The 12,094-nt window shown below is 39.9% G+C and overlaps 1 pseudogene; it reads right to left on the bottom strand.

Moving 5' to 3' along the window:
- Positions 1 to 237: 237 nt before the first annotated feature.
- Positions 238 to 12,094, bottom strand: part of LOC124626767 (gastrula zinc finger protein XlCGF7.1-like) — an 84,643-nt pseudogene continuing 72,786 nt past the window's right edge.

Raw genomic sequence — 12,094 nt, forward strand, 5'->3', positions numbered from 1 at the left:
CAGTACAAAGACATTCTATACAATTGTGTGCTCCCAACTTTGTTTAACAGTTTGGAGAAGAACCACATAAGGGTGTGAGGGTCAGGTGCCCATAATCTCTAAGCCGTTTATTGTACATGTAATAGACTCATAGATTGTCCATCTACACTTATTTAGTGCTCTTGATCTTCTTCTTAGACCTCCAACTGCACTTGAAATCATCATTATCGAGTCAACACATGTACTGTCAGCAGTAAATTACTTCTTTTCTGTCTGAATGCATGGAAGTCTTTTAAGATGGTGTTCGTCACTAAAACTCTTCCTACACTGTGAGCGGTAATACAGGCTCTCTCCTGTGTGAATGAGCTGATGTCTTCTGAGATTATGTCTACTGATGAAACCTTTTCCACACCGTGAGCAATGATGTGGCTTCTCTCCTGTGTGAATGTGATTGTGTTGTCGGAGAGAACTCTGCCTTGTAAATCTTTTCCCACACTGTGAGCACTGATACGGCTTGTCTCCGGTACGAAGGCACTCGTGCTGTCGGAGATGACTAGGCTGATGGAAATTTTTCCCACAGCGTGAACAGTGACACGTCTTCTTTCCTGTGTGAATGTGCTGGTGGCGCTGGAGATCACTCTACTGTGTAAAACTCTTGCCACACTGTAAGCAGAGATATGGCCTCTCTCCTGTGTGAGCGAGCTGGTGATTTCTGAGGTTATTTCCACTCATAAAACCCTTTCCACACTGGGAGCATTTACACGGGATCTCTCCCGTATGAACGAACTGGAACTGTTGTTGGAGGCGACTACGCTGTATAAAACCCTTCCCACATTGTGAGCAGTAATATGGGCTCTCTCTGGTGTGAATGTGCTGGTGGCGCCGGAGATCACTCTGCTGTGTGAATCTTTTCCCACACTGTGAGCAGTAATACGGCCGCTCTCCCGTGTGAACGAACTGATGATGTTGGAGACGACTATGTGGTTTAAAACCTTTCCCACAATATGAACAGCATTATGGCTTGTCTCCTGTGTGAACGTGCCAATGTGTTTTGAGATTAATTTCTCGATTCAAACTTTTCCATATTGTAAGCACCATTATAGTCTCTCTCTCGCGCTCTCTCTCTCTCTCTGGTGTGAATGTGCTGGTGGTGTTGGAGATGACACTTAAAACCTTTTCCACACTGCAAACAGCACTGAGTTCTCTTCTTGCCCATTTCTTTATGAATGATGGTTGGAGAGAACCAGCCAATGACATTCCTCTCTGAGGACGAACAATAATTGAGAAAAGAATGTTAGAAAGTCAACTTATTATTATTATTATTATTATTATTATTATTATTATTATTATTATTATTATTATTATTATTGTATTATGCATTAAAAATTATTTGTTATATATATATTTACTATTCTTTTATTTATTTATTTATTTATTTATTTATTTATTTATTTATTTATTTATTACATCAGACTGAATCAGGACTGAAGTGAATGTAAATATCATCCAATTCATTGTAGAACATGAAATAAAAGCATCAATTACATCTAGTTATACTGTTTTTTTTTAAATAGCCTTTTGCTCGACTCATTAGTTGAATTGAAGGAGAGCAGGAAAATACACTAAGGAAAAAAAGTTATACTTCAGGAAATGCTCAGGTCCACACTACGGACAATTTGGGAAATGCCAATCAGCATTCAATGCATGTCTTTGGACTGGGGTAGGATACTGCAATAACCAGAGGAAACCCATGGCGCACAGGGAGAACATGCAAACTCCATGCACACAGGATGAGCACACAGGTGAGATTCGAACTCCCAACCCCAGAAAACATGCTAAAAAAAACCCCCACCGCTCTCCTTTATCTCCCCATATAATAAACATCTCCTAAAAGAGAGCTTCAGCATACCAATGGGCTTACATTCTTCTCTATTAAAAACGCATTAAAAAAAATCTGTTTTTCACTAGCTATAGTTTTTTGTGTAGTGTCTGCTGTGAATGAGTTATTTTAGAAACATATTCGAACGAGTGGATTAATTTATGCCTGTGGTCTGCCTTGCAGCCAGCACGGCTGTCAGAACTGCTGTTATAGGAAATTATAAAAAATAACACCTTCGGACCAGTCTCATTCAAGAATTCAACACTGCTGTGGGAAAGAAATATATGCACCTTCAAGAGAAGGAGCTCAAGGTCTTGGACCGTTTAGTCAACTTTTCAAAGAAGGAAATTAGATGAGGGTCGCCTCCTTCCCTGGTTATACTGCATCAAGCATACGCAGATTACCTGAGGATCAAGAATCTTTATCCAGCATTCAACAATTCCCCTCTTCCAAATATTGTGTTTCTTATTTATTAAACTTAACAATAATTATATTCCAACAGGTGAGAGACAATGATACATGGGTATAGTTAGGCAGCAAAAGGGGAGTAGAACATTTCAAAAATTATTTTTTGGGGGGGTTTTCTCCAAAATTTAGCCTTGGTATGTCTGCCCTACCATATGACAGCTAACGAGTGCTTCCTCCGAGATATGTGAAGCCAGCCGACTACATCTTTTCGCACTGCTGCTCATTTATCATGGGGGAGTAAAGTGCTAACCAGCCTATTCCAGCCCATGAGCTTACAGATGCCCATGACTGGCTAGCATCACTGTGATTGATAAGGGAGAGAGAACATGCCCCTCCCACCCAGAAAGCATGGGCAGTTTTTGCACCACGTATTACACAGAAGGGAATTATTTATAATCGCACTATCTGCTGTCACCCAGATGAGGATGGATTCCCTTTGAGTCTGGTTCCTCTCAAGGTTTCTTCCTCATATCGTCTCAGGGAGGTTTTCCTTGCCACTGTCACCTTTGGCTTTATCAATTTATCTGCACAACTGCTTTGTGACAATGTCCATTGTTAAAAGCATTGTTAAAAACCACTGACAGGTGAAGTGAATAAAACTGATTATCTCGTTACAGTGGCACCTGTCAAAGGTTAGGATATACTGTATTTGGCAGCAAGTGAACAGTCAGTTCTCTAAGTCAGTGTGTTGGAAGCAGGAAAAATAGGCCAGCGTAAGGATCTGAGTGACTTTGACAAGGGCAAAGGAAGGACAACTTGCGAACAGGTGTCAATGTCATGGTGACCCAAGGCTCACGATGCACGTGGGGAACGAAAGCTAGCCCATCTGGTCTGATCCCAGAGCTACTGTTGCATATATATGCTAGCTATGATAGGTGTCAGAACACACAATGCATCACAGCTTGCTGCCTATGGGGCTGTGTGTTCGCATAGCAGTCAGTGCGCCCATGCTGACCCTGTCCACCACCAAAATCACCTACAATGGGCACATGAGGATCAGAACTAGACCATGTTTTCTTTTAAGTCAAGGTGTGAGGAGTGGAACGGTTTGAGGAGCATGACAAAGAGTTCAAGGTGTTGACTCGGCCTCCAAATTCCCCAGATTTCAATCCGATCGAGCGTCTGTGGGATGTCCCGTATAAGCAAGTCCGATCCATGGAGGCCCCACAAAGCTGCTTACTGGACTTGCTGCTAATGTCTTGGTGCCAGTTACCACAGCACACCTTCAAAGGTTTTGTGGAGTCTATGCTTCGATGGGTCAGAGCTGTTTTGGCGACGCAAGGGGGACCTACACAATATTAGGCAGGTGGTTTTAATGTTATGCCTGATCGGTGTATATCAGCTTTAAATTAATCTCCTAATTTGAATACAGGGCATTTGGCAGTGACTAACCATCGATTAGCACATCACTGTCTGAGTCTGCAGTAGTGGAAGGTGAACATTTAGAACCACTTGATCCAAATGCTTGAATCCACACCAGGACTCATTTGGGAGAGGGGCTAGGTCTGTCACGTTAGCTACTTTTGTTGGACGATATATTGTCCCCAGAAATAATTGCGATAAATGATATTTTTGTCATTTTAAGACCGATTTATTCCACTGGTATAATGATAATGTAAGAGCATAATAATGCAAGTACACCCTTTCAAAGAACAATGAACCTTTTAATTCTTAAGATTATTCAGACAGTGTAATTGGAATGTCAAAAAATAGTTGTCTTCTGACGAAAATATTAATAATAATACAAAAAATTTTGTCAATATTTTGTCGTCATATTTATTAATTTTAGTCAATTTTACACTGACCAAAATGGCATTGAATGTCCTTCACAAATGCACAAATTAAACCAAATGTTCACAAATTTTATATATTAACTTAAACATGCATCAACAAAAACATGTGAAAACGTCCTTTGTTATGAAAGCCTGATCTCCTGAAATAATATTACAATGAGTAAACTATGGAAATACAATATCGTGAATTCTTTATGCTTCAGTTATTCATCGTCCTTTTCCTTCATGTCTACTTCCTGTCTTCTCACTAACACTACTTCACTACGTCTGCACTCATGATAGAAATGAGAAAATTCTGTAAATACATAAATGGTCTGTGACACCATGACCAAAGACTTATAATACTGATAACTTGAACCACAGAACAACATTCAGAGCATGTTATTACGCCTAAAATCTTAAATAACAACAAGAGAGTTGTAAAGATGTAAATATAGACACTGTCCTAACAGAAAATGCTGCCGGAACTTACAGACAACGTCACGAAATTCAGACGCAGACAAACGAAACTAACGAGCGAAACATAACTCCAAAACAGTGAGGAAACTTCCAAGTTACTCCCCACGTGATTACCATACTCCATGCTATTCAGAATAACAAACTTTTCAACATAATATCTTTAACGTTATGATAAACGTCCACATTGCTGGGTCGGCATTGCATTTGTATGTCATAAACTTGTATACTGATGTTTCAGAATATGCGACTTTTATCCATACACAGCAGTGTGTGTGCCTCAACGTAACTAAAATGTAAACAATTATTGAAACTATCCACTAGGTGGGGTTAACTGACCAGGTATTTAAAACCAAAGGTATACCATGCTACACAAATTTACTGTATATGTATGTATTATAATGTAACAACATAATATAATTTTATGTTTGTAGGGATATGCATTCATTTATCTAACCTCGAGGCTCTCTGTTTTACTCATTCCTCTCAAAAATATGCCAGTAAGTGGATTGGCTACTTTAAATTGCACCTAGGTGTAAATGAGTGTGAATGTGTATGTATGGTGCTCCGCGATGGACTTTTGTCCTGGGATGGCTTTTCTCCTCACACCCAGTATTCCTGGGATAGTCTCAGGACCCACCTCATCCCAGACCAGTATAAAACACTCACTGAGGAGGAATGGATGGATAGATAGATAGATAGATAGATAGATAGATAGATAGATAGATAGATAGATAGATAAATAAATAGCTATACTAGGTAATCACTAACTGGAACAATGCATTCGTGTAGTCTGCTGCATTTAATTTCTAATCCTGCAATTAAGTAGCGTTCTGCAATTGAGACGTGTTTCTACTGTGTGACAATCAGGGCTGGCTGGAACACAGATTTATAAATGAATGCTGGCTTCAGACAAAGCAAGTGAATTTGTAGCACAATCCAACGACTATCTCCCACTGTTCTGATCAGCAGGAAAATGTCTTCATCGTTTATATTTGAGATGATGCACCGCCAACCTGCTGTCTGAGTAATCAGGCCACAAAGTACGGTTAGAATGCTATTCAAAATGGTTTCGAAAAGGTTTCGGATCAGGATGAGGTCTGATCACTGAGTACATGATCACTTATTCTGTCCTGGTTTAGCGTCAGCTGCTAGACTGGTGTTACAAGCTGGACTCGGATTCATTACACATCTGCTGGTGTTGTATTTAACATGATGGATCTGGCAGAAATGATTCAGACTGGACAGCAGGATCAGGAATTTAAACGTGGAAACATGAACCGTTGATGTACAGAGCAGACTCAACTGGATGCCCTGCTGTGTTTTACCGCGATTAGTTTCAGCTCTATAATGTAAGAGATTTTTTAAGAGTAGAATAACAGTGTAGAAATATATCTGTAGGTATGTCGCTTATCTTCTATGGGTTGTGGAATGGATTTTACTAAATCTAAAAAAATGTTTTTTTTTTTTTACTAAGCTTAACTTGTGAAAATTAATGAATTGTATGAAAGAAAAAAATCACTGCTCCTGTCTCACCTTGCTGAAGGTGGCTCTTATCCTCTTCCTCCTTCTCCACGATACTGACATGTGGAGAGAGGGAATTGGTGTAAGTATGTGTGTAGTTGTGATACAAAGAAATGTGTGTGTGTGTGTGCGTGTGTGGTAAAATGTTTTTTGTTTTCTTCTCTTCACATCTCTTGAGAATTCTGAAACTGAGCAGCATCAATCTCCATCCTGCCAAGTCATTTCACCATCAGAGCAGCAGATCCTCCCTCCCCTTAAACACTTCTTTCTTTCTCCATTCTCTCTCTCTCTCTCTCTCTCTCTCTCTCTCTCTCTCTCTCTCTCTCTCTCTCTCTCTCTCTCTCTCTCTGATTTGTCTCTGTTTGCCTGGCTACACACATCAGCTGCTTCTCCTGATGTGCTGATCATATGAATGGCGGCGAGTTTTATCGCCAGAGACTCTACTTATTGATGTGTAAGGTGAAACACTGAGAAAGTCAGACAGGACATCAAGACGAAGACGCACCTTTTTAGTGTCTCGTCACATCTCAAATTCAGATCTGAAAACCTCAAGGGGAGAGAAATTTTGCTGTGGGCAACAACACACAGAGGAAAGGGGAATAGAGGGATCTAGAGGTACGAAAGAGAGCTGGGACAGTAGAAGTGGTGAGGGAAGAGCAGCTCAGTGAGAAGAAAGAGGAAAATAGGAGCAGAGGAGTTCGCATGAGGGATGAGAAAAGAAACTGAAGAGGGAAAGCTTGAGCTGTAGGGAAAAGACAGCTGAACATCTCTACCTCAGCAGGACACACTCCACCTGGTTCTCGACCCTGATGACATGGCCTGCATGAGAATCTGCACTCAGACAGAGATAACGAGCTCAACATCTTCACCTGTGTGTGTGTGTGTGTGTGCGCAAATCAGTTTCCCCAGCATCCCTGCGAAAGTTCACATCAAGTCAGCTATAGTCTGGTTATGGCTCGGCCTCGATCTTCAAGATCTGGTCCTGCACTGTTTGCATCAGAAGCAGATTAAAGGGATTTTAAACAACAATGTCATGTCACAGCCATGTCATGTTCATAAACGACCGAAGAATTGCTCTATGAATGACACGATGGGCGAAAGGGTCTGAATAGCATCACAGTTTGTGTCTAGTTAGCTTTCAGAGATGTAATGTAGCCTAAATGAAATTATGTTTCAATGTTTGGGTGTTTCTGTGATTAACTAAGCACTTATATATCAGAAAATCGTTATATCAATACCCTGTCCGGGTTGTACCCCACCTTGTGCCTGATTCTCCCTGGGATAGGCTTCACTTTCCCCACGACCCTGTAGGATAAGCGGTATAGAATATAGATGCATGAATGGATGTTTCCTGACTAACAGTCACATACTACCACTTTCGAGTACTTTTGAATGTAAACAGTTCTTAAAGAAGCAAGAAATACTACACTGTACGGCAGAAAAACCACGGTAAGGATTCACGCTACACACATATATGTAAAAGGTAAGCATTAATAGCAGATTTATGCAAAAATGCAAAAGCTTGTCCTCACCACAGAAGTGTTCACTGATTAGGTGAACAACATTTAGCATTTTAAAAGGTTATCAGCTGTAAACAGTCACTTCCTCACCAGACTCTCTATTCCCCGAGGAGTGTGTGTATTGAAGGTTTTACCTGATTTTAATTAACCATAGTATCTTTCTGTAACTAAAATAATTAGTAATAAAATAACTTCATCTCTCATTACTTCGTTTTTTTTTTTTTTTTTTTATCTTTATTTTTTTACATCAGAGCAAAGGCTATGTTTTGCAGACTGGCTTACGGAATTATATTATATATTCCTAATTCTTTTTTAAGATACCTTATTTTCTCCACATCGCATCTCCTTTGTGTGGTCTTGTCTCATTTGTAAAACAATTAACCTGCTGTACGCTAATAGTGGGTTATGACAGCAGTTCAAGATGACAGTTATTCAAGCAGTGAATTACCCGATGCTAATGTTTAATTAGCCTCAGATTTAAGGACTAGTTGTAAATTTCAAATTTCCATTTCATTGTGACTTTTTAATCATGGTCTAACCTTTCACAGAGCTCCCTGTCCATTTAATTTACATGGCCACAGTACTCAGGCTCAGGCTCCTGAGGCTGTTGCTGATCACTGTTCATGATTTACGAGGTTGTTCGTTCATATCTAACTGAGCTAAAAGTGTTACAGATGGCTGTGCTGTGGTATAAGTGAAGCGCTAAACACTACTTAACAGGCCTTTGGTTCCATGATTTTACTGTAGTGACTATCAATATCTTTAAGTAGATGGCAGTTATTTGTGCACATTTAGGAATAAGGGGAGTAGAACACCTTGGGACATGTGGTCCCGTAAAATAATCAATGATGTGATTGTGTGATGTGGCCCAATATGAATAGTGAAAGTTACCACCCTGAGATTTATCATGTTTTTATTATATAGTGGTGACCGAGCCCAGAGTACAAAATTTCGGGCGGATTTCTGCTGTAATAAGTTGTGAGGTGTCCACTGCACTTCAAAACAAATCTCAGCCATAGTCCTTTAGAAAACAATAAAGAATTAGAAATCAGTCAACAATTATTTAGCTTGAAGCTACATTTTTTTTTATTTATGCTTACAATATTTACAATAACTGAAATTCCACAACACAGATCATTTGAATTGTTCTTCAACGCGTACTTTCGTCCTTATATTTGACCCTACTTAATTCCCATAACTTAATTTACCTGACAGGCCAAAAATAATAACTGATAAAAAAAAAATGAATAAGCGAAATAAAAGAGTAATTGGACAGTGTCAAAAGAGAAAACCAAGAGTAGAAAAAAAAAAGAGTGAAGGATGAGTGGCCACACGAGGCAGCAGAACTCAGGTAAAACAGGGGGAAATAATCTGTAAAGAAAACAAGGAACACTGGAGTCCGAACCAAAAAGAGAAGAACAAAAAATCCAAACCAGTTCGTTAGAGTCATAGTCCTACAGGTCCATGCAAGCTGCAGAAAATGATCCACTTTAACTTGGTTTCCTTTACTAGAAGAACGAAACACTTTACTGTTCTCTCACTATCATTCACACTGTAGGAGTTCCCACAAACACTCAAACTTCACTTTCCTCTTGTATCTTGTCCTCTTAAAGCGATAGCACCAAACAGACCCGCTACAGTCAACTATCCTTGAGAAGACAACCTTAGGTTGTAAAATTAAACAGTGAATCATTCTTTAAGGATATCTAAGACCCTTTACCTTCCTTGAATGTCTAGTTCATCTGCGGTAGAATGACGGGCTTTTAATTTACACACTTGGATAGTTTTTGCATCCTCTGCTGTAGATTCCAACACTACTTGGTAGTTCAGTGGTCCTAGCTGCTTCCCAACGTGATAACGACCTTTCCACTTCGGAGAAAGTTTCGCACTGAAATTGTCCTTTGGGCTAGACTGAGGAAGATATCTTATCCAAACCCTGTCTTTTTGGCTTAAAACGTACCTCTCATCTAGTTTTATTGCCTTAGTCATGCTTTTTTAAATTGTTTTCTGCAGCCCTCACTTGGAGGCGTTTTCATACAAATCCATCTCTGGTGAAATGCATCTTCCCAGGACTAGTTTATCAAGTTCCAATGTGGATCTCAGAAGGTGTCACACCAATAGACGCTTGTGCCTTGGAATTTAAAGCAAGCTTAAAAATTCTGGCAGATACGGGTCCCACTTCTTATGATTACCCTCCACGTAGGCAGAAATCATACATTTTAGGGTCTGATTTACCCACTCCGTCATATTGGTTTGAGGATGGTATGCTGTTGTGACTTCGGAGTTTACAGAACATTTCTCACAGACTTCTTGAAACAAGGCAGAGACAAGCAGAGAGCCTCTATCTGAAAGTACAACGTCTGGTACACGCCACCTTGAAAGCGATAATGGAACTGGTTTCCTGATAACTGACTTTGGTGGTAGACTTTGTCTTCAATGACCACATGCTCCTCCTTTACATCAACTTCTGCTAGGGCCTTGAACAACTTCACAATTTCTGGGTCCTACTGTTGTTGTTTCCAAATTACATCAGAGGAAATGAGGGGAACGTCCGGATCGCTTTTTACCAGAGAACACACAGCAGCTTGAGCTATCTGTAACCCTGGAAAGAGTATCTGGAACCACATTCAGTTTCCCTTTTCTGTATTCCAAGATGAAGTCAAATCACCAATAAGCCCATGTAATAAGCTCTGCTCCATTTAGGGTTTGATTGGTGTAAGCTAAGACTTCTTCCGACCCAAGACCTTTTCTTTCACTCACATCTATATAGACAAAGAAAGGAAGTGCTGGATCTGGATGTTCTAGGACTGGAGGAGAGATCAAGCTGCTTTACCTCTGACTGTTACACGACCTACTGCTGACATTAGAGACTCCTTTCATAAATGCTTAGAAAAACAAATAGAGAAAGAGAGAGAGAGTGTTGATATGGAGAAAGGTGTGGCAACCGTTAATGTTATAATAGTGTTCAGGCTCTTCTTTTTTTTTGCTGTGTATATGTTGCTGTGGACATCTCATATCTTCTGTATCTCTGGACAGAGGAACTGAACCTGAACAACAGCAGTTCCATCATCTCAATACACATCAGCAGTTAAAAATATAAATAAAACAGGATGAATGAATGGTGATTATCTCTCCTGTACACGGTAAGGATGACTAAATCACAGAAGTTACATTTAAATTATACGGTGTTGCTTAATTAGACCTACAACAGCTTTCTCGTATATAATGTTCATTCTTCTGGATATTTCTGGGGGTGTTCAGGAGTCTCTCCTGTCCTAGTCTGATAGAGATATCATTTTCCTTTCAGGAATATGCTTGTGTCAGATCTACCTTTTGGAGTGCTGCTTCTACACAGAAGGGAAAACTGTAATTTAATGGGTTTCTCACCTCTGCCATTTCTGTTCAGGTTGAACAGAGCATGGAGGAGAGAAAATGTTTAGACGGAGGTTAGAGTAAAAATGCTGTCAGACATTTGTGAGCTTAGTATTATAAAGTTATAGCTGGGTAAGGAAACATTTGGTAATATGAGACATCGAAATTTTGGCATTCAAACCAGCAAAAGTCTACAAAAATACAAATTTACATTGCAGCTTAGCAAGACATGGATACTTCATGATTAGATTAGATTTACATCATCACAATTCTGACAGTAATATTAAGTGGATTTTGTTTTTCAGCCAAACACAGAGAGAATCTTATATAACATTATTCTGTAAGCCCAAATACTGTTTTGTTTTCTAAGGTTATATTTCTGATGAAGCAATCCTTAAATACATGACTAATATTTTATCAGGAATCTTATTAAACATACATACAACATCAACAGATTAATTGTTTTTCCTCCTTTAGCGCAGTATACTCATCTGGAGACTGCAAGTTTGAATCCTGAAGTTGCCATAGCCGTCCCTGCCCAGGAGACCAAGGGAGCCAAACTGGCCATGCTCTCTGGGTGGAAGGGAAGGCATACTCTTTCTGCCCTGTCAATTATAGTGACACTAGCCAGTCATGGGCATCTGTGAGCTCATGTCCTCTATATACAAGACAGTGGATAGTGCTTTCCTCGGAGAGTGTTAGTCTGCTCAGTGAGGCACCATGAGCAGCAGTTTGAAAAGATGCAGTTGGCTGACTTCACCTGTCTCAGAGGAATCACATGGTAGCTGTCGGGTGATAGGGGTGAGCGGGGTGGTAGGTGGGAATTATCCAGGAACAAATTAGGCAGAAAATGAGGAGAAAAGATCCATTTGATAAGGTTGATAAGGTTTATGTGGTTATTTGGTCATTTATGAAAATACTTGGGTCAAATACCGAGGTCATGGTTTTGTTATTGTACCAAGCATGCCATATGTTTTAAACTGCAGATGCCATTTTTTTTCTGTAGATCTGTAGAGCTGCAAGGCACAAACTGAGCCAAGGGACAAAGCTGAAGTGCTGCGGAAATGCGATGTGTTCTGGATGTTTGGACTGATGAACAAAAA

This window comes from Ictalurus punctatus, chromosome 3 (genome assembly GCF_001660625.3).
Source record: "Ictalurus punctatus breed USDA103 chromosome 3, Coco_2.0, whole genome shotgun sequence".
NCBI classification, from domain to species: Eukaryota; Metazoa; Chordata; class Actinopteri; order Siluriformes; family Ictaluridae; genus Ictalurus; species Ictalurus punctatus.